The 27,041-nt window shown below is 38.3% G+C and overlaps 1 pseudogene; it reads right to left on the bottom strand.

Moving 5' to 3' along the window:
• Positions 1-27,041, bottom strand: part of LOC131681024 (hydroxysteroid dehydrogenase-like protein 1) — a 63,550-nt pseudogene that overhangs the window by 18,714 nt on the left and 17,795 nt on the right.

The raw sequence follows: 27,041 nt of genomic DNA, 5'->3' as shown, positions 1-27,041 counted from the left end.
TCCCACTGAACCAAGGCTTCGTTGATACCTTTGGGATAATCGAATGTAGCCATCGTCCAAGTTCACCATTGCTCAACGAGGTTTGCCAACTGTTGAGTGTCCTCTGACGACAAATACTAAAAAATTCGTTGAAGCAGATTGGTCCTTCGTATATGTCACCATTTAATGCGCCCACCTTTGCTAATGATTCGGCCTTTTCATTGCCCGGGATAGAGCAATGAGAGGGGACCCAAACAAAGGTAATCTGATAAGATTTTTCAGATAACGTACACAAGGACTCCTGTATCTTCCCCAGAAAATACGGGAGTTGCTTTTTAGACTTCACCGCACGAAGAGCCTCGATAGAGCTGAGGCTGTCCGAAATGATGAAGTACACACCAAAAAATTCTGAATTTTATCGTTGACGTAAATCCAAACTTAAATTTTGCATGGAAGATGTACTTTCCATGCGCAGTGCCATAAAATTACACTCCTAAACATTTTAAACAAACGCCATGTGTGAAGTAAAATTACGTGACTCGCAAAATTCAACGACATGTAAAATCTAAATCAAACGTAAAACTATGTCATTTTTGATGCTCGTATATGTCATGGTCAGGAGACGTAAATTTACACGATTTTTTCTAGGTGTGTAGTGATCTGTGGGCAGAGTGTCGATGATCCCAAGGGTGTACTGAATTGCAGCTAACTCTGCGACGTAAGCTGAAGCGGGATCATCGAGCTTACGCTCACCACTTAACGTATGCGGAATGAAATTTGGACAACGCTTCCAGCATTAAAACAAAAACGCAACCCTGCGCAAGGCCCCGTACTAAACGTCTTACTCTAGGCACACTTATTTTAAACATCCAGTGTTAATTTCGACCCGCTAGGAGAAACCATGTGAACAAAATGACAGCGAACGGCCAATCTGGCACCTAGCTGTTATGCCAAAAAAAAGTTTTGGCGCATTGGAGGATTATGGCATATCTTTTGTACAAAAGGCTGATAACCCTCCAAATGTACCGCAATTGCGTCCAAATGAGGATTTCTGTGATAATTTGATGCAGAGTGTATATACCAGTAATTTTTGACCTAAAACTAACAAACACGATAATCAAAATTAAGTAAGAGATTAAGAATATGCCAACATCAATTTTTACGACTCCTTTGCAAAAAGTTTCTGCTAACTCACATAAAACTTCTCGAATGGACTCAATTTTTATACCACATTAAGTTAATAAGCTGACAAATGTTTTCATATAGAGCGAACATTTAATAAAGGCTTTTCTACAAAAATACTGCCTTTTGAATTTTGTCCAAATTTTATTCCGCATATGTTAATTCGGAGATATGTGCGTTGTCATGTCATCAAATCACGGGAGCTGAAAAACATAGGGTTTACAGTTAGGGTAACCATATGTCCTGGTTTTCAATTGACTATCCTGGTGTTCTGGGAAGTCGAAGAAAACGCTAGATTTGTCCTGGTTTTTCTCCTCTAAGCCTAAACCATATGTTTTTCTTAAGTCTTCGCTTCATTCACTCTGGTCCAGGTCGCAGTAACGGTCGACCACAACTGCAACGTAAATTCACTCTCAAAGCAGAGTACGAGGGGCAAAGCATAATACACTCGAGTCTCTCAATTGTGATATGCGGTATCTCTTTTGAATCTCTCAACAGTGCATCGTTATTTTTCCTGTTAACTACCCTTTCTTATATGCAAATTGAGAAGAGAAACTATGAGACATTCATATGAACGTGACATATGAATGAGCTGTGGTCCGCCGGCAGTTATCCGTGAAGATTTCGAACCTGCCAAAATTTAAAAATAGCGTTGTCAGAATTCAGCAATAATTCTGCCAGCTCTTGGTTTGAAATTCGCCATGTTTACGTTTAAGACGTCAAAACCACAAAGAAACAAATAGATTTATTTTTAAATATTGTGCGATATTTGAATTTATAGTTGGTAACTAATCGTATTCTTATTATAACATCGATATGGAAGGGGAAGCTACTTGGGATCGTTGATATTTCTGCTTTACATTAAGGACGTGTATCTAGCGCGTAGAATATCTGAAAATATTTGGTCTCATACGCTCAATTGAGGAACTGCAGATTTCTTCAACAACGGCTCGAAGCCTTCGCTGGTTGTGGTTTAGCAAGAACCGGATGTGTTTTTTAATCCGAAAAAGTGCACGGACATTGAAATTACACGAAAGACATTCTGGCAGAGCTCTGCCCGTCAGACACCCAGAATGTTTATTGCAACTGGCGAAAACCTAGGGAGTATTTCGCCATGAACATCCGATAGAGGTAACGGAAGAGGAGGGGGGTCCCCTTTTAACTGTCCTGGGTTTTTACTCGCCTGATATGGTCACTCTAGTGTACAGCAAAGATTATAGACACCCGAAGGAAGAATGTATCCTACTGATAACGCATACATCTTTTCCCCACGAATAAACAATAATTTTATAACCAATACTATTTACAAGCAGAGGCGTAAAGTGGTTCATTGGTGCCCTTGGCGGAGTTTTAGTTTCGTGCTCCTCCTTTTCATCTATTTTCCTTCAGGCTCCATCCGCACTGAGTGCCAATCACCGACGCCAGAGAGCTAACTCCACCATCTGGACCCTAATTATCAGCCCATCAACTAGGGTTGCCACCCCTCCAGGTTTGACCAGGAGACTCCCATTTTCGGGGACGATCTCCGGGCCACCGGGTTTTACATCAACTTCTCCGGGTTTGGTGGGAAGAAACATAATTTCGTTGTTTTTGCAGGTAATTGATTCAGATTTTTTTTGTCCAACTAACCCTTCGTTTCAAGGTACCGAAGATGAGTTCACCAAATATTGCTGATTTTCGCAAAACAATGAAAAAGAAAAACAAATCCAAATTTACTACAAAATAAGGAAAGTAATGCTACAATTTAAATTTTGCATCCTCCTAAGGGACCATCCATAAATGACGTAGCATTTTTTGAGTAAGTTTTAACATTCCCCTCCCTCATCGTAGCATTCCGTCACAAACCTCTAAATACCCCCCCCCCCCCCCCCTGGATGATCCCTAAGTCGCTCAAAATTGTGTAAAAAAGTTATTTTGCTGTAATTTGACCAACTCACTTCACTCTTAGTGGTGCTTATCCGGAGCTGCCCCAAGTTATGGATTTGTTCTAATCCAACTGGCTAGGTCAACATCAAACAAATTCTGCCGATTTTGTTGCTACGCCTGCAGCGATCCTTAACTATTGGCTAGGATGGCGAATTTTGCTCCTTTGGACCTCTGGTACTGGATAACCGACACCACCGCTTCCCATGTGATGCCGCTGCCCTGGCCTGCCCTGGTCCGCTTTTCATAATAGTCGTGGGGGAGAGCAATGCTCGTTCGACTTATCTTCCACAGCGAGAGTAGTTGATGGTTTTGTAATCTTGTTACTTAGCCGGGGAAGTGAAATACTATACCATAGTAAACCGACAAATTGTTCTCAAACGGGAAAAATGTATAGCTAACCAAGAGGCTAAATATTTTGATGTTTCTTTGAAGAATGAGTGAAGCCAACATAAGCTAACTTCCTGGCTCGGCTTGTTGCCAAAAATGACAGCGAGTGCGCTTTAAGCAACGTTCACATTGCTACGAATCGATGTTGTTGAACCGACTTGAAACTCATTTTGCTGTGTTTAACTGGTGCTTAGGTGGCAATCCATCCTGCATCCATCAAAGCGACCATCAAAGAGTTTGGATACGCTTGATGTTCGACAGATACAGCGTTTCGTATTTCTTTTCATATATCAAAAATTTCAATATCCAGCATGCAAAACTCACGATAAAACAGCTATTGCAGTTCCGGTATAACAAATTAGATGAAATATGCATTTGATGACCGACCAAATATTTCTGCAGACATTCTAGAAACATTCCTTATTTGAACTAGCATCTGCGTTAAGCATGGTATCTCTACAAAGCATCCCAAGTTTTGAAATAAACACTCTTCGTTTTTTATGAAAGTACCGCCATTGCCATAACTAATTTGTCTGCAGTCCTTTCATTCAGAATCTATTAAAATAAACTATTAAAAGAACTGTTAAAAATCTGATCAATCGGCTCATCGGTTGCAGAGATATCGTGCACACCACTAACGCTACTCTAAGGAAATGCTTCATTACAACGGCCGGCAAATTAATCAATTTTTGCATGAAAATATGAACATTGTTTAACAGTGTCTTGAATAAGGCTTAGACTGTATACCTAAAAAATCACGAAAAAATATCAGCGAGCTTAAAAATATATAGTCAATTGATCTACAAATCAGTTGAAAAAGCACAATCTGCAGTCACTACTCACTCCAAATGTTTGCCGGTCAAGATATTTCCTACAGAATTTCTTTCACGGAACATAAACCTTTTGGAATAAATTAAAAAACTTTTTCCCGGGATTCCCGAATTTCGGGAATGAGAAAACACAATTTCCCGGGAATCGGGAATCCCGGGAAATCCAAAAATCCCGGGATTCCCGGGAAATAAATTCCCGGGATGGAATCTCTAGTGGCAAACTCGTTTGGATTTAATGGGGAAAAGCGATTCAAGAAAGCAAAATATATTGTTAATAATTAATTATTTTAAATCCTACATTAAAACTATATTGCAAGGGGTTTCCAACAGCATTGATTACATGTCACTCCCGAAAAAAATTACCTAGATTACTTCATGGTTATAAAGATTACTTCTTCGAAAAACAGATTACTAATTAATAACTCGATTACTATAAAATTCCTCGATTACTCTGAATTATTTGGAAACAAAGCGAGTTCTTGTTGGAATTACTTCAGATTATTCAATTATTTTAAGCGGAAACTGTTCATGCTTGGCAAATTTATTGCTATTTTATTACATACACCTTCAATACATTCTAGCTCTGCTGGATTATTCTCACTACAAGAAACCCAAACCATGTGAACCGACCAAAAATTCAAAACGACTATTCGGATAAATAGTAAGCTGTTGTTTGCTTGTTTTTTATCATTTCACACAATCTTTAACAATTTTTATAAAATTAAAAAAGGCAAGCGACATGCGTCTTCCTCTTAGCCCCCTTTTGTACAATTTGCTTGTAAACGACATCTATGAATATCTTGTAAATATTAACACGCTAATGCCACTTGCAGATGATGGAGTGGTCTACGTAATAGGATCCAAGGCCATCGATCTGCAAGATACTAGATAGTTTGTCTGCTTCAACTTGCAACCGGGTTCAAGGTTTCAATGAACAAAACAAAGCTAGCCGTATTTTCAAGGAAGCGCGATTCAGCATAAGTACAGCTCCTTTTAATAGGTCAAACTATCGCTCAAGTCACCGCAGTAAAATATCTTGTCATTTGGTTCGACTCGAAAACCACATTAGAAATCTGAATTAGAAGTGGCAACATAGGATCAATTTTCCAAGTTTTTTTTCAATTCAATAATCAGAATATAGTGGGGTGCTCAGACTCATCAAAACTCGACGAGTCTCCTGGCTTCGACACATTCAATCAAAATTCACCGCTTTCCACAAACTGCTTCAGTTTATGTCTCAGAATCAGTCGTAATTTGGGATATCCTTGGAATCGTTCACACCCTGCCTGTAGACCATTATTTCTTCGTTGCGGATAGTTAAAGATCGTGAAAAGCACTCCTAGAATTTTTTGGGGAAAGCACGGAAGCTCCTGATTTTTTTCTTCTGAGAAATCATACCAGATTAGTACATTAGTTTGGGTCAGGCCCGTAGCCAGGATTTTGTTTCGGGAGGGGCTTAAAAAATTTGCATAAAGCTTTTAATTCTGACAATTTGATATAGACACCAGAAACTAAATTAAATTTTGAAAAGCTCTTAATGAAATCAATTCCAAATCTAAGACAATCCTAAAAATATGTTCATTGTCACAAGAAAGGTTATAGTACTTACTCTCGTTACAACAAAGTATATTCTAGAGTTTACAGTATTTATGCGCTAACCGAATATGACAATGCTTGACGGTGCTGGAAAACACTAGGTGTTCCAAGCTACACCTTTAAAAGGCGTAGAAGATGCTAAACCGAAATGAGTAGAAAAATATCCATAAAATGTTCGACCGAAGAGAATGTCGAAATTCGCGCAAAATCTTCTGATTTAGCAAGCGATTTGTAGATGCGCAGAGACGGTTCAACTTCTATTTTCTTTGTCTTGCGTTCTGCGAGTATTACCAGTTCTAAGGCATCATGCTAACACATTTTTTTGATATATTCTATTTAAATGAAACTATTTTCAAGACTAGCCTTGGTCTGCTAGATTAAAGCCCCAGTCAGGAAGGATTTTTGGTGATCAATAGGATCAAAATATAAATTTAAATGATTAAATCAACTGATATTATTAATTTATTAAAGAAAATTGTCTACAAATCGAATGAAAACACTGATTACTAGTATCTTCTAATTTTCCTTCAAGTCGCCAGTCGCCGTGCATGTTTCGTTCACCGTGCAGTTTGAAAATCACGAAATTTAAAGAACTAGCTCCCTGAATCAATCGGAGAGATCCAGATCCCAAATCCTCTCGTTTCATCGTTTTATTGAAACATTCCAACTAAAGTTGAATCAAAATTTTAAATACACGGTAAGTTGATCATATAACGTGCACTGGTGCCAAACAAATGTCCTCAACTACTTATTCTCGTTTTGTTGCTAATAGTTTTATATTATTTCTAAATTGTGACGTATTTAGATAGGTGTTTTTACGGTGACTATGAGGGCGGTTTTCATTTTGATAAAAAAAAACAGGGTTTGAAGTCACGTCAAATCCACCTAAACGCACGGTAACTGCTGACTTGACGGTACGTTAAATTTGTTAAATGTATTACCAAAAGAACTAGAAGGTCTATCTTCTGACGTCGCAAAAAGCAGAAGCACCACGGACAACCTTGCGGGGAAGATACAGAAGAGAATGCATCTCTACCGATTGCCAACGCATCCACGGCAAACCAACCCAAAAAACAATTTTCAATACCAATACCTGAACCACAAACGGTTGCCAAATTTGTGGCAGCTGTTCAGTCCATATTGACAACTGCCAAAGCAGCATCCAGCACCCCTGAAACAACTATAAGTAACATCGGTGATGAAGATAATAAAAATGTCGACGGATTTACATTGGTCACCCGTAAGTGCAAGAAGCAGGAAAGAGCATCTGGTTGCGAGCACCAAGGCACTTTTAACGATGATGACCTTGATGTGGAGGACAGGAGAGAATTAAACGGTCCCCATCACGCAGTAGGCGAGCCGCGAAAGAAGGTCTCCGCTCGCAATAAAAAGTTGCGCGCACGAGATCCAACGGACAAACAATAATATTTGTAATTTTTATTTTTTACATATTGTAAACACATAAAAGATCCACCGCTATGAGCCGTGTCAAATAAACGAAATAAAAAAAAAGCAGAAGCAAAAAAAATCGCTACGCTATAGCAGGCTATAGGCACCAGTGAATCAAGCTAGCTATTGTTCTATATCAGTGCACATACAAATTGTATCGTTGCCCCCGGCTGCGGAGTGAAATGAGTTTGCCAAATGAAGCAAAAGTGCCCGTGCTACGGGATAACACGAACAGTTCAGGAAGTGGAACAATTAGTGTGAAAATGGAGCTTAATCTCGCTGAAGTTACCTATATTCAGCTACATCACGTAAAAAACTGTGTTTTGATGACGTTTAGAAGATTAACACAGGCCGAAAACTTCATTGCAAAGAACAACATGCAACACGAGGTCTAATTTAATAACACCAGAATCAAGATCCCCGTGCATATGGAAAACGACATGGTGGACGTGCGTATCCATGATTTGGCCCCGCGCACGAAGGAAGATTTCATCAATCGAATCATGTCGCAAATGGAGAAGTAGAATCTATTACGAATGACAACTAGAGAAATTTTTTCACCGGCATTCCCAACGGCGTTCGTATTGTGAGAATGCGAGGGACTAAACCAATACCTTCTTACATGACTATTGAATGCAAATCACCGAAGGATGGCGTGACCTATAAGCAAACAACGCTAATCACATATCCCGGGCAGACCCCAACATGCCAATTCTGTAACTATACAGCCTATTACGGAAAAACATGCGCCGAAGCAACTAGTCAAAACTCATCTACTACAGCCAACTCTAACACGCAGCCACCGATACCTTCAGATAAACCTAAAACAACGATCCAATTACCCAATAATGCAGGTACAACGACCACGACAACCGCTCCCAAACCAACAACTAGCATCGCCAATAAAGAAGCAAATACCGATGAAGACGGATATACAACAGCGACCCATAAGAAAAAGAAACAAATAAGAACCTCTGATCGTGAACAGCAAGAAAGTAGTACCGATGACGACATGGACGGGAACGATAAGGCGAGAGAAGGCAGACTGAATGGCCCCCAAGCGGCCTCACCGCCAAGCAAAAAGATCTCAACACGCAGCAACAAACTCCGTCAACAAGATCTGGCAGACCGACATTCTTAGATTTTTTTTATTTTTACTTATTGTAAAAAAAATTAAAAGACCCACGGCTCAGTTGTGCTAACGCATTGAGCCGTTTCAAATAAAACTTTAGATTGAAAAAAAGAACTAGATATTATAAATATGAACAAGCTCAATAATTTCAGCATCTCTTTATTCCGACACATGGACATCGCACTTACTTCACCTCTGCCGAAGAGTAACGTAGGTGTAAGGCCAACTTTCTATGATGATTTCTGTTGTTCTGTAGTTGATTGCCCAGAAAATATAGAACAGCTGCTCTTGGGTCGATTTCAATTTATTTATTATTTTTTCTCTCTTTTTCTTCGTGATCTCTGCTCATCTCTCTCATTTTATTCCATAACGAACACAAATAAAACGAAAACACGAAATCGAAACATTAATCCCAACTTATTGAATGTAGACTCAACTAGTTACAACATTTTAGTCGCTCTCCGTGATAGGCTACTGATGTTTGTTCACTGTATCGTCACGTCGTTTTTAGAATTACATGGACATTAATTGGAAACCATCGAAAGAGACAGAAATGCTGCTGCTTACAACATTAAGTTTATTATGATTGATTTACTAATATGTGGTTTAGCATCAATTGACATCTGTTGAAAAGTAAGGATAAAATCACAACAGATAGTCCTACCGCTACTATGTACGTTTCTGTATGTCAACAACACTAGTAATATACGACGGTATACAATTCGTGGGTTGATGAACACCTCAGAAAAACCGCTGTTTTACCACTTTTTGGCTTGTTTATTTTTTGGCATTTTTCTTGCTTATTGTTCGATTGTTTAAAATATCACTACTTTGCGGACTAATAATGTTTAAATACGGAACGCATTCTCCGCATAAAATGAAATTGAGTGTCAACAGAAATACTATTGCATTAAAATTACGCGAAAACAAAAATTGTCTTCTGCCATCAACTAACGGAAATGTTTTAGTCTAGCAAGTTTGAGTGAGATGCCTGATGTTTCTACTAAGCGGACAGTGCACTAACCTATAACAGAAATTCAATTTGCTTATGCTTTAACTAACTTTATTCTGGCTAATATATAACATAATATCTGAGTTTTGTTAGACACAACCACTAGCGATAAACAGATCTCGTGCGAACAACTAGCGATTGCGTGTGGAGAACTATTTACTAGGCTGGGAAATATTTTTCCTAACCAACAGTGTCGCGGTGGTTGTTCATTTCTATCTCGTACACTTCCTTATCATCATAGTGGTTACTGCCATGTCCATGTTCGCGAATTTCTGACGGGTCACGAGTGTCGACTTCCTCAATGATGGTGCCGACCGTTGATTTTGAGATACTAGACGCAGTTTTTGCCGTCAATATTATCCGAACTGCAGCCAAAATTTGGCAAATGTTTGTTTTTCAGGAAATGGTTTCGGAGACTATGTATATGCAAAGATATAATGTGTAAAATAATACTATCGCATTCAGTTTTTACGTGCAGGGTCAGGTTGGAGGAAATATGTCTGTTCACCTAGATTTTCACCACAAAACACCATTTAATATATAGGGAATTACTTCCTAGATGTGTCCTTTATAATGAATACCTTCTTTTCCCAAATGTGACAGGAATCTTTTAATAGCCACGGTGCAAGTAAGTGGTATCAGATCTTGTAGCCGAGCATTGATTTTCTCATTGTCCATATATACGAGGATCAACCAGTTGTTATGCGAAATGACTGGTTTCGCCTAGGCTAATTTGTTAAATGGCAATAGCACTGAACGCCTGACATGGTTCAACTCGTTAAAGGCGATGTTCATAAGCATAACCTCCATATTCACCTTCATCAAATATTTCACATCATGAATGTTGCTCCAGCCAAATACGGAGGCTATTGACTTCAGGTCTTTTCGCATAAGATCGATCTTATGCGAAAAGACCGGAAGTCAATAGCCTCCGTACTTGGCTGGAGCACTACTTCTTGCTTCTGCGACTCAATCATTCAACAGATCCCCACTGCAAGAATTAAAGTAACAGTTTCTTTTGTTCTTCCGACGAGTCACACAATACGAAGGGAACTGTTTTATCACACTCAGCATACTGAGTAGATATCCTGACCGCTGTCTTCGGTGGTTCGAAATAGCAATCTTCCTCACAATTCTCGCATTAATTTGTTGAAACCAAACAAGATACAATTTTTTTAAGAGTCACCGAAAAACATGTTGTTTCTTAAATTTATTTTTGAAAATTTTCGGGGGGGGCTTTAGCCCCCTAGCCCCCCCCCCCCTCTGGCTACGTGCCTGGTTTGGGTCCCTTCTAATTGCTACATTCTGGGTAATGAGAAGGCGCAAACTCTAGCTAAGATGAGTGCATTAGAAAGTGATTTTTACAAAAGATCAGTCCACTTCACATGTGATTTTGTCGTCACTGGACACTCGAAATAAGGCAAATCTCGTAAAGAGCAGTAAAGACTTAGGGAGGTGGTAACATTCTATTCATGGGGATAGATATGGGTTGTAATTTAATTCGAGTGAAGCCCATGCCAAATCATTATACGTTGGCAGGCCCGATGAGAGGGGGAGGTAGCCAGGGCAATTGCCCTGGGGCCCGGGTCGTATTTGGGGGCCAGCGATTTTACCTGGTAGATGGGCGAACACGTCCGAGATTCATAGAAGATAGATTAAAATAGCAATAGTAATTTCTTTGTAATCTGTAAAAATGCGAATATTTTTAAAATGATATATGATGAAAGCGTCAAAAATGAAAACTTTATTTGATAGTTGATATTTATTAAAACAAACGTTCTTAAGGGAGTTGTCTACCTTGTGTACAAGTTTAAAAAATGAGTTTTTTGTTTGAATCGACGGAATACACTACAAAATATTGAGGAGCTAATTTAAAGTATTTTCGAAGAAAGCAATAGAGCGTCAAACAGAAATGCGAGCTAACAGGCAAACGCATCCGTCCTCTTCTACGTTCACTTTTTTGCTGGTGGTGCCGGTTGTTGGCATGGAGATACTGGGCGTGATTGTTGTTTAGTGAATATTTGTTCCTGTCAGATCCGTACATATTGGTTTTGTAGCTAAAGATGGCTAATGTTTACAATTTACAATTTCAACTTATTAGACATAGCGTGCTGTCTATGTTCCAGACCATCAATCAAGCAGGAGTGTTTGTTTCGCGAAACGAAATATATCCGCTTTTCGTTAAAAAAATTAAAAAAAATCTAATTCCCTCCGGGGGTTGGAAGAATTATTCCTGCTATTGTAGCATCTGCAGATGGTTCAGCATCCTTCCCGGGGTGCAGAATGCTCTGTTTAAATTGTGTTGCGTCGGTACCCAGGTAACCATAAGCACTAATTTAAAACTCTAGATAAGCTATAAGTTAGCATTTCCATTGCTAACTAGCCGTATACAAGTATTTTTAATGCATCACTGCACCTAAAATGTAAAGCATTAAATCTAGCACTATATCGACATACAGAACATAGACATCGTGCTAAAAAGCTTTTGAAGATAAATGCTATGAAGCTTTTATAGAAAACTTTAAGTGCTAATATAGAATCTTCTTATAGTGCTTTGAGACACCGAACAATAACAAATATACGTATGCGTTCCAATAGTCACCTAACCTCGTATGCCTCCATATAATAAATGATGATGCAATAAACTTAAAATCAAATTCTGCACGATTTTTCGAAAAAATACAATCGCAAATATAATCCACAATAGACGTTTGCGTAATATAAACCAAACATCTAGGTAGAAATTGGAATAAACCAAGTATACATGCAAATTTTCCCATCCCAGTTCTGTAGGCACTAAATCGGCATGTCAAACAAAAGAGGAGAGGAAGGGTGGGTACGTTATCGAAAGTTATTTTTTTCTTTTTCTGCGTCGATAAAGAAGTAAAAAGTTATTTTAAAAAACACGGCTCTATGTTACCATTGCTGACAGCCATTAAGATGCTTCTGAACTTGCTCTATTCTGGCACACTATTTCGCCTTTTCCGACACTAAGTGTGTTTTAATGATCTCTATAGAACTATAAAGCCGTAAAGCATATGTTTTGTATGCAAATATAGAACATATCTGAAGCCATTAAGTAATACTTCGTGGTTTCTTGGGTATGTTAATTACTCCTAACCTTACCACTTCCCCCATCCTTCATGAAATCATGAAAAGACGATTAATGGCAAGGCACAAATCTTCGATCAATATGGGGAACGTGCCATTTGAGCTAGATGCTACTGATTCATGATTCCTGAGTACTCGCAATAAGATGATGTCGAAATTCTCCTGTCTGGCACGCTATTCATGGATGTAGCAATATGAGTCAACCGGAGACTAATTGAAACCACTGACTCACGAGTTTCCTATGGCTGAAGAGGTACTAACTCATACTAAACTAGAGGGCTTAGGTTTAAAAGAGCCCGGCAATAATACAAGCCTTGGGGCCCGACGCGGCTCTCGACGGCCCTGTACGTTGGATGTCCATTCCCAGCATATTGGGCTTGTAGAGAACGATATTTGAGCTTGTGGCGAAGGATTATCATGACATCGAACATGTTGTCTGGTCATGAGATGAGTATTGTCGCGCTAGATCTCAGATAAATTATTTTCTTTGGGTTCTGGATGTGTTGGCGATAAATGTCCAAACACAAACTATTTCTTCTCTTTTCTCTATCATTCTCTGATCTCTACTACAAGACCAGCAGAAAATCTATCGCTGCACTATTGTAAACCGAATACAAATAACGGACTGGAAGTCGGGTCTTCAAAAAAGACCAGCCACTTGCCATAATGGTGCAAGTTTGTGTTCGTCTTGTTTCTGTCATCGTTGTCCGCCTTCTTTTTGCTGTCCCTAATATGCTCTCTACTAATAAATCCCCCGAATGTCGCTCTTGTGAATGACCCCGTTGTGAATGTGTTTCCAAAGAATATTTTGCGCGCCTACGAAGAGCTGAAAAGTGTTTTCCTAGTTTTAATTGTTAAGGGGTCTGGTGTAGAGGGCAACAATAATCGACTTCTGTTTTATCCGCTTAATTGTTAGTATTGAGCTTCTAGAAAGGTCTCCCGCAATCTCTATGGCCACGCTGAACTTATTTTTGGGATTTTCGATTGATTGACACCGGTGTAGTGGATTGCACTGGTTTTGCACTTTCTAGCAGAAGTGTCAATGGAACATACTCAGTTTTCTGCACTTCTGCTAGAAAGTGCAAAAACGGTGCAGTTTCAGTGCACTCCACTACACCGGTGTCAATCAATCGAAAACTCCATTTGTTTTAAACCGCCATGCATTCCACGTGCGTATTTTCTATAAAACACGCAGATTTCAATCTATCGGCAACAATTTTCGAAAAACTGGCAGCGGTAAAAATACAGTGTAAAGAATACACTCTAAACTACTTCTACCCAAATTTTTAAGAGAGAATACCCAATGGGTCATATATCATTTTTAGAGGATATCAAATGATTTTGAAAGATATTGATATTAGCTAATACGCGAATTATCAGATATTTAAGCAAATCAATACTTTTTATCAAGGGCAAGCTAATGGGTATAATTTTTAACACCCGCAAATAATGATTGATCTCGGGAAATGGTTTGACATGATGTACTGGTTATTTAGCACATGACTTGTGAAAAACAGAAATTTTAATAAGTCGTTCATAATCAAGGAACTTTTTTTTTTAATTTTGTATCATTCTGGGTATAACGGACACAATAGGGTAGGGAAAGATGGGCATATTTCTTGGGTGAAACACAGCAAAATGCCTTTAAATTGTACACCCTCGGGCTATTTTTTAATATCGAAACGTTGTGATATACCGACAGAAAACTAAATTTATTAGTTGCGAAGCTTTTCACTCTTCGCTTGTCCTATATTCATCTTTATCAACACCACATGTCCATCTTACCCATGCCAGGTGCCCATCTTACCCATAGCACTTTTGAAATGACGATTTTGTTCTTCATTTTCACAACCATTTTCTCTTTTAGTTTGAAATTTAATTAGTATCAGTTACTGTGTTGATGAGATATGATCTCAAATCACGCTTGGCGTACAATTTGCGAGCACTGCATCAATCGATGAGTCGCATTTGCCATTTAACCATAAGGTGGCCGTGTTAGGCACAGTTCCCCTAAACCGCAAGTAAAATGTAATGAGAAATTCATATGTGAAATAACCAAAAAATATAAAAAAATGAGAGCAAAAATGTGAAAATCGACGTAGAATGAGTATTGTAGTAATAAATTACTTTATGATTAACTGATTACATAGTATTCATGGTTGATTACGCGAATTATTTTAAAAATACAGACAATTACCCTGCTTATTATTGATTAACAAAGTAATCGACGGATTACCGAATTATTTCGAAAAAGCGAAGTAATTCTTGATTAAGTGTCACTATTTTGGCTCGTTGGAAACCCCTTGCTATATTGTACAGGTCATGTGAACAGACCTTAAGCATTTGAAACGTAGCTAGCGCTACTGGCGTTTGCTGGCACCTTCAGGCAACATACAGCATTCACAGGGCTGTAGCTAACGCCATGGAATAGTGGTGCATACTAATACAGTTAAGCTCCGCCGGAAAATCATCCGGAATGCTGGCTGGTTCTAATTCGTATTACGGCTCCCGTGACACAACCGATTCTAGTTAGAATCGGTTGTGTCACTGGAGCCGGAATACGAATTAGAACCAGCCAGCATTCCGGCTCATACCCGGCTGAACTTTACTGGGAAGCTTGGCAAAACCATAATACTCTACAGTGATTCTGAGACAATTTTGATAATTTTCTAACCAACTCAGTGCTAAAATCCATGACGACTTACAGAAAAAATGAAAGACAGGTAAGCTTAACAGGTAATAAAGTGCTCTGAAATGTCGAGCAATCACTTTGATTCCAATTTCTGTCTGGTTCCACACAAAGTCCATTACCCACCTCCCCACCCCCCCAAGGTCAGTGAAAATCTCCGGGTCAAAGCCTCTCCAGAGGTCGCAACCCTACAATCAACACATGGACCGAAACCAACTGCCATACACAGAAAAAAATATTTTGTAATTTTAAGCTTATTTTCATGCACATATTTTGAGCATGAATATAAATGTAAAATAAAGTTCTCCCACAAATCCATACGATTTGTTGTGCTTTCTTCAATGAATTTTATTATAATTTTACACGTGGATTGAAAATTACAGTTTTTTTAAACGGAAAACCAATGTACTTCAATGTATTTTTATTCGGATATTGCTGTAAAATGAATGACATGTAATATTACACGAATGAAAGTGTAAAATTGTATGTTTTTTATGCTCCACTTTAGTGCATTAATTTTAACGTAATTTTAAATAAAATTTTTGATTCAATCTTTGTATGTTTACATTCGTGTTGATTTACATGTCGTTTAAATTTCATTATTTTTTGGTGTGTACTTCCCTTCCGAAGGAAGACATGAGCACAGATTTTTCACCTTAGAAAATCGCAATGACCTAGGCTGGGGTTGAACCCAGACTGGCGCCCCTTGGTTTTTACTTTGCTAGTTTTCAGTTCGACTTTCGAATAATAATTTAGTGTGTACCTTGAAATGGCACATTTTCTTTTAAATTCGTTTATTTGACAAGGCATGATGCGTCAGCTCAACGGCGCCGTGTGTCATATTTATTTATTAGTCTTTTATAAATTTACAACAAATAAGTAAGCAAAACATATTTTGTGTTTCCATCGAATTCTTCGTAAGCAAATTGTCATTGCATACGGAGATACTCATAGCATCTGAGAGCCGTTTTTGGTGTTATTTGATAACGATAACGATAACATGTCACTGATGATTGCTTAGACTTGTTTCATCGGTTTGCAGATTGGGGTCGTGAAACCATCTTTCTTATTTCCAGTTATTTCGTTGTCGGTGAACCGTACCACAAAATGTGATTTGAATAAACTTAATTACATGTATTTGCGAATTAACATGTTCTACAATGTTTATGTGTGTAAAAAGCGCCATTGTTAGAAATATTCCTTTTTTAAGTAATTGATCATAGTAGGCTGTAGAAAATCTAGCTTTTAAACAGAAAGACGCATGACGGTCTCCGAGAAAGTTGTAGAGAACACCAGTTCCATAAATTTTTCTTTTCTGTTCGTTTTTTTTTTGTCACTTACAGTGACAGAATGGCAAACTCCTTACATTCAAATTTTTACGTCTGACATTTTTGTTTTAGATTTCTCGCCTTTACAACGTTTGAAGACCAAATCTCTGTGGCTGGCTAGCCAAGAGTTGTAGCTGATTTTGTATTTATTTTCATCCGTTGTTAAGGTGAAGATATGTGGAAGCCAGCAACGCACGCTTGCTGCTAGGCACCGACGCGCTTGTTTACATTGAGAAAAAATGGAATTCGAAGTGAAAATTCAAACGCACAAATAGGAGTTTTCGGACATTTTCCTTCGGATATCTGCACATTGGCAGAAAATTTGAAGTTTAGCTAGTAAACGATTAAAGTTTCGCGGGTGTTTTTTCAGTGGTGTGTGTTTAAAGTGCATATGAAAAAGTGCTCTGAAAATGAAAAGAAGAAAAATAAAAGCCTTTTCGAAAAAAACCCCAAGTGAAGAGGGTTGATATTTTCGCACAAAATAAGAGCTATAGCTGGACTTCCGTCAAAAACTCGGGTTGATTGTGTAGGAAAATGTTATAGCTTCCTCAAGTAGCAGTTTCATGGTACACCGGCAAGGTTAGTGTATTGAAAAACATATTTTTATATTTGCTCATATCAGATACATGGTTAGGCAGGGGAGAGGGGTGTGTGCGGCGTACAAGCTATGTTGTGGCTCGCATGTATAATGTCCTTAAACTCGTATAATTTTTCGATGGGCAAAACTATAATAATGTCATTTTTTTCTGAAAGAACTGGTCATCTCTTTCGGAGAATCGAAAGTAAGAAGTCGTTTTTTTTTATTTTGATTATAGAGGTTTTAACCTTAAGGTTCGCCTCTTCAGGTTAGAAAAATCTCTTATGAAAAATTTCTAACCTTATGTGTGGGGTCGGGATTCGAACCCAGGTGCGCTGCGTACAAGACAATCGATTTACCAACTACGCTACGCCCACCCCCAAGAAGTCGTTTATTTATTTTCATAAGTAGTGTCTTTTACCTCTAATCAGTGCCATTTTTTGTGCTAATCTAGATTTATCATCTACCTGGCACCAAGATGCTGCTAGTTACTGATGAGGAGATCCGAAACGCTAGAAATGATCAATTATTACTATTATTATAGTGAAATTAAACGGAAGACATCTATTTTAACAGGATTAATAATTGCTAAAAAAGAAATAATAACTAAGTAATTAATTTACATTTCTTTTCCATCGGTCCCTCTCTGCACTGGGTTCCTTTCATCGCCATACGAGGAAGCCATTTTACGACCTGAACCCTAGATAACGGGTGCTCAAAAAAAAATTCAAAATGATTTCAATAGCTTTCTGTAATTAAAGTAAAAAGCGTAAATTTGTTTCTCTCCAAGAGAATTGCTCTCTGCACTCCCTAGTAATGGGTGGCATGTTTCTTTTCACTCGGGTGCTGTCAGTTCAATCGAAGATGGCGACGAAACAGCAAGCACTCCGCGGGCGTGTTGTACGGTTTTACGAAAGGATTTCAAAGTCGTGGTTCAAGCCGAGCGGTCTGGCCATCATTCAACAAGTGTATCACGAAGAGTGTCTTGAGAAAATTCTTCTGCCGTTCTTAAAGTAGCATCATGCGGTGGGCGTCTTCCCATTACGCCAAGAAGACGCCGGAGTATCTTGAGCAGAAAAAGATACCGTACGTGCCGAAAGAAGGGAACCCGACCAACTTGCCCCAGTGCTCCCTCAGTGCCCTAGTGTACAAAAATAATTGGTGGACCAAGGATACGAAGCAGTGGACCACCAGCATTTGGAATTGTATCCGGAAGACGGACGTCAGTGCACAGTGGTCGGAAACCCCAAAAACGTGAACTTAATTCACTAAAGACAAAACCATCGAAAATATTCACAGGGTGTCTTTGGACGAATTGTTCGTATGAATATTTTTCACAACCTGATTAAAATTAAAATTAGGCATGGTTTGCTTTGATCGAACTAAAAAAACAACTTTTTATACTGACGAGGTAGAAAGTTGGTGTCTTCGACAAAGTTTTAGAGATGCTCGTAATGAAGAATTTTGTTGAACAACTTGAACTAGTAGGACTAAAGGTTATCGATTTATAAAGCGGTTTTTTATGGCAAACTCCTTCAATTTAGTTTTTTTAATATACCTTTTTCTACTGTGACTTTAGATGTAAATGATGTTCCATATAAATGTGGAGGCATTAAAACAACATAATATCATTGAAGACTGTATGTAAAAATGCTCATTCGTTTCAAAGTCATATAAAATAATAAAAAGTTATATTAAAAAAACTAAATTTAAGAGGGTTGCCATAGAAAACGCTTCAAAAATCGATAACCTTTATTTATACAAGTTCAAATTGTTCAACAAAATTCTGCAAATTGTCGAAGACACCAACTTTCTACTCGACGGCCTACTGACAAGGCACTGTGTCGCTGATCTTCCGTTTGCCCGAAAGTGGCAAGTTTTTCTCTTCTTCCCTGTCACCATATACGCCTTCTCTCCCCCGTCCTTGATGCAACTGCTGCTACACCGATGTTGGAAATAAGCCCTCCCTCTGAATATCTTGACAAAGCATAAGTCTTCTTTAAAAATCAAATTTGTATTCTGAATTCCTAATTTTAGAATAGCTGTAATTTTTCTTCATTATTAAAACTATTGTCCTCCATCTTGTAAATAGAATTGTATCCCTAGTTTTAAGATATCTGTGAAATTTCTCATAAAGACTTATTCCCCCTTTTGTGTACCAAACTATATTGGTAGTTTTAAGATAACTGTAAAATATTTCATAAAAAGAACTATTACTCCCCCTCTTGTACATCAAATTGAATCCTTTGTTTTAAAACTTATCATAAAATAAAAATCTTTTGCCCCCTCTCTTGTATTTCGAATCTTATTTCTAGTCTTAAGGGAGCTGTAAAATTTTTCCTCTTTAAAAAAAAAATTCAACATTGTAACCTCCTAGTTTTAAGATATCTAATATGTAAAAAAAAAGAATTTGACACCGCCAAGCTAACGCATTTGTGTCTATCAAATAAACGAAATGAAAAATCGAGCCAATATATTCATTGTTGGTGAGCTTTGTAATAACGTCCTAATAATCGTAAGTGAATGTAAACAAAGATATGCTCCGATTTGCAGATACGTTGTTTTCAAAATTTGTGAGAGATATCTATTCCGATGGTTCTTCGTATGGGAACCAAAATTCCAACCACCACCAGAGCATCATCCACCTCAAAATCAGAAACCTGGGCCCACCTGGACGGCAACCAAAGTGACAACCCTGCAAAACTGCAACTTTTAGCAAAATCCATATAATTTCCGGACCCAATTCGGCCTGTCTGAGAGAACCCAACAGCGAGCCTACAGTGGACTGTTTGTTCTGCGATGTATGCTGCCGCCTGCTTGCCTGCACGAGCAGTTGAAGTTGGTCCAATTAGGCGACCGAAAGTACCCTCTTTTGGGCCCAATTATGACCAGTAAAATTTTACGACACCTCGTTTGCGGAACTTCGCATCTCGCGTATTGTCTAATAAAAATTTACCCATAAATCATAGCCGTCTTTAATGGCGGCTCTGCTTCTCAGCCCAGAAACCCCCGACGGGGCCCAGTGAAGCCCGAAAGGGTAGAAAACCGGGGCGGGTGCCCTTAAAACTCTCGACGGGAGCGAAAAAATTGCAACAACACCAACGACAACGAAAAAACGATGAAAAGTTTATAATTTTCGCTGTTATTTCAAGCATTCTTACGTCATAAAATGGACGAGATGAAAATTATTGCTGGCTTGATGAATGCATTTGGAACGGGTGTATCGAGGAGGGTGGCGCGACAGTCGGACAGAGAGCAGGCCATGGGATGTGGAATTGGCGTGCATGATTGAGAGGTAATAAAATTTTATCGATTTTCTGTCATTCCGAAAATCGAAATAAGCAGCGGTCTGTTTTTTTATCGGTTACTGTTTTGTTTCACTTTTTCACCGTGGTTTGATTTCGCTTATTCTGCAAGAAGGGAGGGAAGCGGTTCCTGACCAGCCCAATTTTATTGGCCGATCCGTCTACCCGACGCTGCTCATAAACATATGAGCAGCTCGTTGAAAAACGGACCCGAAATGCACAAATGAACATATTTTTTTTTATTTTGACGAAAATTACAGTGATAAAAACGACGGTGGGCTTGGATCATGTTCGGAGATTTTTTCCCAAGCAGCGTGAATGACATAAAACAAAAATTAAGGAGTTACTGATTTGCGGTAATGAGATACAGATTTCATTACTGTTTTTTAATCCGCTTGGGGATTTTTTTTAAAAAACGGTCAATTTAAATGGTATTCCGAAGTAGGTTAGCCGTAGTACACTCCGGAATCGCTCCAATCAGAAAAAGAACAAATGTTGATCGATTTTTAAACAGCATATAACGTTGTAATGCCCGGAAATTAACAAGATCCTTACGAACACGGTTTCTCCTCGACCGTTTAAGTTAATCGATTCGCCAAAAAAAACCCAATTCGGCAGGAAGAAAATTACCCCTAGACGAGCACTCGCCGGAAAGTATCTCGAAATTATGATTTTTATGTCCAATTACCCCATTATCAGGGACGAACGGGATCGACTTTTTTTTTGTTCGTCCAAGATCGACGGCGGTCAAATTATTCAGCGCCAGGCCGCCATCGCCGCGCCGGTCTGGGACTGTAAATTGGCGGTTAAAAACGTTATCAACACGCAATTTCGAGGTCTTTTAAAATCGCTTTCATTTACCCGTAACAGGCACCGAGGTATCCTTCCCAAAAGCGGCCTTTTGTGTTTATGTTTGTCGTAATCAGGTGATTTTAATGTCAATTTAATAACTTAATACAATCTGAGTCGAGTACTTTGGCGATGAAGCTGCAGTATTTAACCAGATACCTAAAAGGGTCTAAATTAACACGTATTTTGATTTCCGATGACAGTAACAACTGTTCAAAAGAGGAAAAAGCTATTGTTAATGGTTTCGTCTCTCACGAGTCACTTGTTTCAAGTGAAAACCAATTAATGACCCAGCAGCGTTGAATTATTCCGGAGTCCGGATTAGTGGTCGATTACATGATCGGTAACATCGTAAACTACTTATTGGAGTGATTAACACCATCGTATCATCTAAAACCCAAAAATGCCATGAACTCAGATTTTAGTCAAAACGACTTATAGCGTACCTCACTCTATGAAGGTTCTATTTAAGGGAACTGATCAAATTTTCTTGCAATATCAATAAATTTTGGTGGAACAAAGAATCCTGCGATTCGTATGCAGCTTTGAAAATCGCTTGCAAAGAATTTCTGATACGTAAAGAGGGAATACTCAAGAGTACACCGGAAAATTTTGTAAATTTGCGAGTTTGCAAAGAAAATTTGGCAGTCTACGTCATTCCAAAAAGTCAAGCTATTGTAGAAGCTTCGTTGATGGTTTGTTTTAGTAAAACATCAATGAGTAGGATTTGAAATTTGATATTTTTTATTGTTTGTATTTATTTTCTCGTGTACTTGAGCGGTTCCTTATTCATAAAAAAAATGTTCGATTCGTTACAATGAATTTTTGTTTAAAATTTTGAACACCACAAAATTTTTTGCTCCACATGTTTTTTATGCAAGAAAAAAGTTTTTTTTGGGAGATCGATCTACTCAAGTTCACCACAGTACATTTTACTTCAATAATCTTTTTAGTTTTTGGATTTCAGTTGAGCGGTTCGGCTTGGAGAGAGTTCACCGCAAATCTCTGCCAAAAAACACGCTTCAGGTGATGGGCCAAAACTTCGACAACCTTGAATTTTTTTTAATTCAACTTGTTTTTTCTATCTTCGATAGTGCTACCAACGAACTGTCTTTCGCTTTTTCAAATTAAATTTGCATAAAATACTTTTAAAAAATCGCAAACTTAGCTCACTTTTTCGCCACAACTTTGTATATAACCCCTTAATTTTAAGGAGGAAGTTAATTAATAGGTTTGCTGCAGTTTTTAACTGTTTCAAGCAATATTTAAAACACATATTTAAATTGCAACAGCAAACACTAACGTTGGGGGACCCGGGGCTATTAAGACCGTGGGGTAATTCAGACCCCCTCAATTTCTTAGAAAATCGTAAGACTTCCTGACTGTCGTACATATTCGTGGAACCGCTATTCTAAAACATTAATTTTACCTGCTGAATCTAATTATTTGGTCAGACTGTTTCATTTTTTTGCCATCCTCAAAACAAAAATCACTATAATGGTAAAACTACAATTAAAGCAACAAATAAAAGTGAAAAAATGACAGATAAGTATTTTAGAAAGCTTGAGGCTCTTATTCTTTGGAATGATTTTTGGTTTGGGTGAAATCACAGATATTTTCAAGACGTTCACCACTTTTGTGCGAAATGAGCGTACGGGGCTATTCGGATCCTCCATTCCATCAAACACCGTTCGGCGGCTTGTGGCTACGCAGGCGATTGCACACGTCACAGTAGAGAAAATACACAATGCGCCAATCAACAGCTGTGACTAACCAGATTAAGTTTTTGTAACCCTTATTTTACTTCTTAAGGGACCACTTCAATGGAAACAATGTGTTGATATCGAAAATACTCTAGCAACACTGTTGATTAGTTTGATTGCTTTCACAAGACATGCCAAGTAAACATCTAGCGTTTCATTTGAAAAAGTCGTTTTTCGCAAGTATTTCCAACATAATCAGCAAAAAATTAGGTGTGCAAAAATAATATTATGCTTTATAATTTTAGTACTGTGTACCTGGCACTAGTCAAAGCACCATTTGGGTCATTTATTATTATAGTGCCATTAGTTTTATATTAGCTTTTTCGGATTTTTACAAAGCAAAGTAATGGGTATACTAAAGCGAAACAGATAGTTCGACCAGTACACGCAAAGAGACAGTAGAACTTTGCCCTTCTGGACGATACAATCTTTATTTTATAACTGCTATGAAATTTGGAATCCGCGTATATTGGCTCGATTGGCACGCTCCCCATGTTATTCGAAGAGTTGAACCTAGCCATGTCCTCTCGTAAATATAGGTGAGAGAAAAAGGTAGGGGAATGGAAAAAGCAGTGTTGCTGAACTCGCAAAAATAACTCTTATATTTCTCATTCGCGTGTTCTCATTGCGCCCAACACTCGTATCCGAGTGTTCTCCATACATGCTTTTCTTTCGTTCGCTCCCCAGCCGGGTAGAATTTCTGCGAGTTACAGTCGGCCAAAAGCCACCCAAATTGCACATATTGAAACCCACTCTTTCGTTCAGACCCACCCACTGGCGCTCACTCCTACTGCTGCTACCACTCGTCCATGCTCTCACTCGCCTAAGCTCCCACTCGCCCATGCTCCCACTCGTCCGTACTCCCACTCGTAGCCACTCGCGCTCTTTAACCCACTCGTATCCACACGCACTCTTGCAGTCGCCAGCGGTCTCGCTCCGTCTCGCATTTCGTTCTTCGTTGGTAGACCAAGAATGCTGCAAATGAATTTATTCGGATATTTTATACGCACAATACGTCTGGCTTTCGTCACCGGTACAGCACGTCAGGGAACGTCAAAATTAGTTATCTGCAGTTAAATGGAGGTATTACACACAACATCACAGCACGGAATGCTTTGACGTACGGAAAGAGTGAACGAGAGACGCACTCAACTTAACTTGATGCAACGATGACGTGGCGTTGACGGACATTTACGTTGATGGAAGCTTATGTATCGTCTGGATTGAGGTTGATATGACACTGGTATAGCGGAAAAGGAAATGGCGCGGGAAATTCTCGATTCATCGGTTCACTTGTTGTACAATGCAGTCATCAACGCATCCGAATGAAATGCAGTCGCATTAAAACGCAAAAATACCTATATTGAAGTTTCAGATTTTTTGTGGAATAATGAAATGACCGGAACATCCTGTTTTTATTGTCAAATACCGTGAAGGCACATAATTCCGTGCAGTTTAGAATTCCGCGCACTCTGAGCTATTTGTCAAATTGCAGAAGCAGGTTTGTTAAAATAACTGAACATGGCATACACATATGCTGCTTATGTTTATCCATACCGACTGAGAAAAAAATATTTTTTTCTGGTGGCTCATATACCTGCAAAATAATTAAATAGAACGCTCGTCCTTGTGACCGCCATGTTTGCATATTTCCTAAGCGATTGCGTTAAGACCATAATGTAGACAGTATAACTAATTTGAATCGAAACGGTTGATTTTCATTATCAAACTTGTAAACATCAATATAAAAAGAGTGTGTTGAATTACAAATCATAAGGCCAAAATGGCCAGCACATTTATAAATAGGTATTATCTAGGGTATTATCGCTGAAATTACAGTGCGCGGAAAAAGGTGCACTAAATTTAGGCGAACCCAGTTCCGTTCATAAAAATTGTAGTCTCAGCCAACAAGAAAAACATATAATACACTCTAGAAAACGTCAAAAACCATTGCTTATGGTCCGGCAAGGACATTTGGTCGGTGTTCAGTCAGACCGGACTAGGTCGCAAAACTTCAAAAAATGAGATAATGAAAATACTGGATAAAGAATTTCTTCAGCTACATTCAACTTTTGCCAGATTTGAAATATGTAACCATAAACAAGAATCATGGCAAAAAATAATTATAACGTAGAGGATGCTGCAATTCAAAATTTAAACTCGTTTTTCTCGAAATCAATATTTTGCCACATAGTCCAGTCTGGCTTAACACCGACCATTTCATCTAAAGAGCTGCGAAAACTCCGGGAAGGTAATGGATAAAAGGTTTCTTTCAGCGACATTCAAACATATCTGGAAGAGTATCAAACCTGTCTTCAAACATTGAGCCGGAGTTATGAAAGATTCGAACTAAACCAGGGAGATAAAAGAGTACATGTACCTGACCCATACTCTTTTATGTTTTTGGTTTAGTACGAATCTTCCAAAACTTCTGCTTCCAACGGTTACTGGAAGAAATTTGATTACAGAACCTGCTGAACCGGTAACATCGCAAAATCCTTTGATAAAACTTGTCACAAACCAGCAAACGTAAATTCCAATACAATATGAAAGGATAAATATCGTTTGTTGCGACTAGTCTATCAGCAATAGTTCGATGAGGTTACAAGGAAGAAAAAAATGTTGAAATAAATTTACAAAGAAAAAAGAGAAGTGAGATTGAATAAAAAGCTACAGAACAGATAAAAACGAGCAAGTAAAAAAACTTTTGACGAAGAACAGAAAGAAAGGGAACTGCAGTGTAAAAACCAATCCAATCTAAAACTAACGATGTAAATGTAGTGAATTAATCCACAATTCGAACACATAGCAAAAAGAAATAATTCAAACGATAGATTCTTTACCGTAGTTCAATGGAAATTATATTCACCGCAGTTACCTAAGTCAGCGCAATATATGATGCGCGGAATTTGGTGCAACAACACATCGTTCATTTTTGTAATTTTGTGTAATTCTGTTTAAATTCTCCTGTTATTATAATTTTCCATAGAAACATAATAAAATTTCTAGCCAGTGGGACTTATTGCATAACTCTAACAATTTGGAGTGATTTTTCATAACGAATTCAGCTTTACTCATGCCTTAGGTGCGCGGAATTATGTGCCTTCACGTTATGGCACTGAAAGAATATATGCATAAATCGCTAAGAATTTGTTTTGTGCAGATAATTTTCGTAAAATATCGAATTGAATAGTTGCTACAAGAGTGAAACTAAATTTCATAAAAAATTGAAGATTTTAGTGGTGAGCTGTTTGAAATAAAATTCATTTTGCCAGATCGATCCCTTTAATAAAAACCTGTTTTAATCCACCTAGAGGTGCAATTGTGCCTTTCTCATTTCTCCAAACTATGATATAATAGCTGGTTCGTACAATATAACATTATGGAAATGTCTTTCATTCTTATTACACTTGGTAAGTATATATAAAAGCACGTTTTTGCATTCATCGCGGTATCGGTTTGAATCGGAGTTTTCTATGTGATCGCACTCCACAACCCGTAACTCCGGAGCCGGAAGTCGGATGGAGATGGAATTTAATATCAGTTTCCGGGGACGCAACACCTTTCATTTGAGACTAAGTTGATCAAATCGGTCTAGCCATTTTCGAGAAACCAATATAACCGTTATTCTGAATTTGGATACTTCAGGATCCGTCGATGGTGGCCAGTGTGGCCAAAGAGACTTTGAATGACTGTTGGTGACCTAGATCTACAAATTCAACAGTTGTGTTTATATTTTGGAAAAAAATTCACATTTTTGCATTCATCGTAGAATTCGTTAGAATCGGGATTTGCTGCGTGATCGTACGTATCACCCTGTAATTCAGGAACCAGAACTCGGATCCACACAAAATTCAACAGCAGCTGATGAACATTTCATTTAAAATTAAGTTTGTCAAAATCGGTTCAGAAAATTCCGAGAAACC

The sequence above is a fragment of the Topomyia yanbarensis genome, chromosome 2 (assembly GCF_030247195.1).
Source record: "Topomyia yanbarensis strain Yona2022 chromosome 2, ASM3024719v1, whole genome shotgun sequence".
Taxonomy (NCBI): Eukaryota; Metazoa; Arthropoda; class Insecta; order Diptera; family Culicidae; genus Topomyia; species Topomyia yanbarensis.
This window is presented reverse-complemented; position numbering and strand designations above follow the sequence as displayed.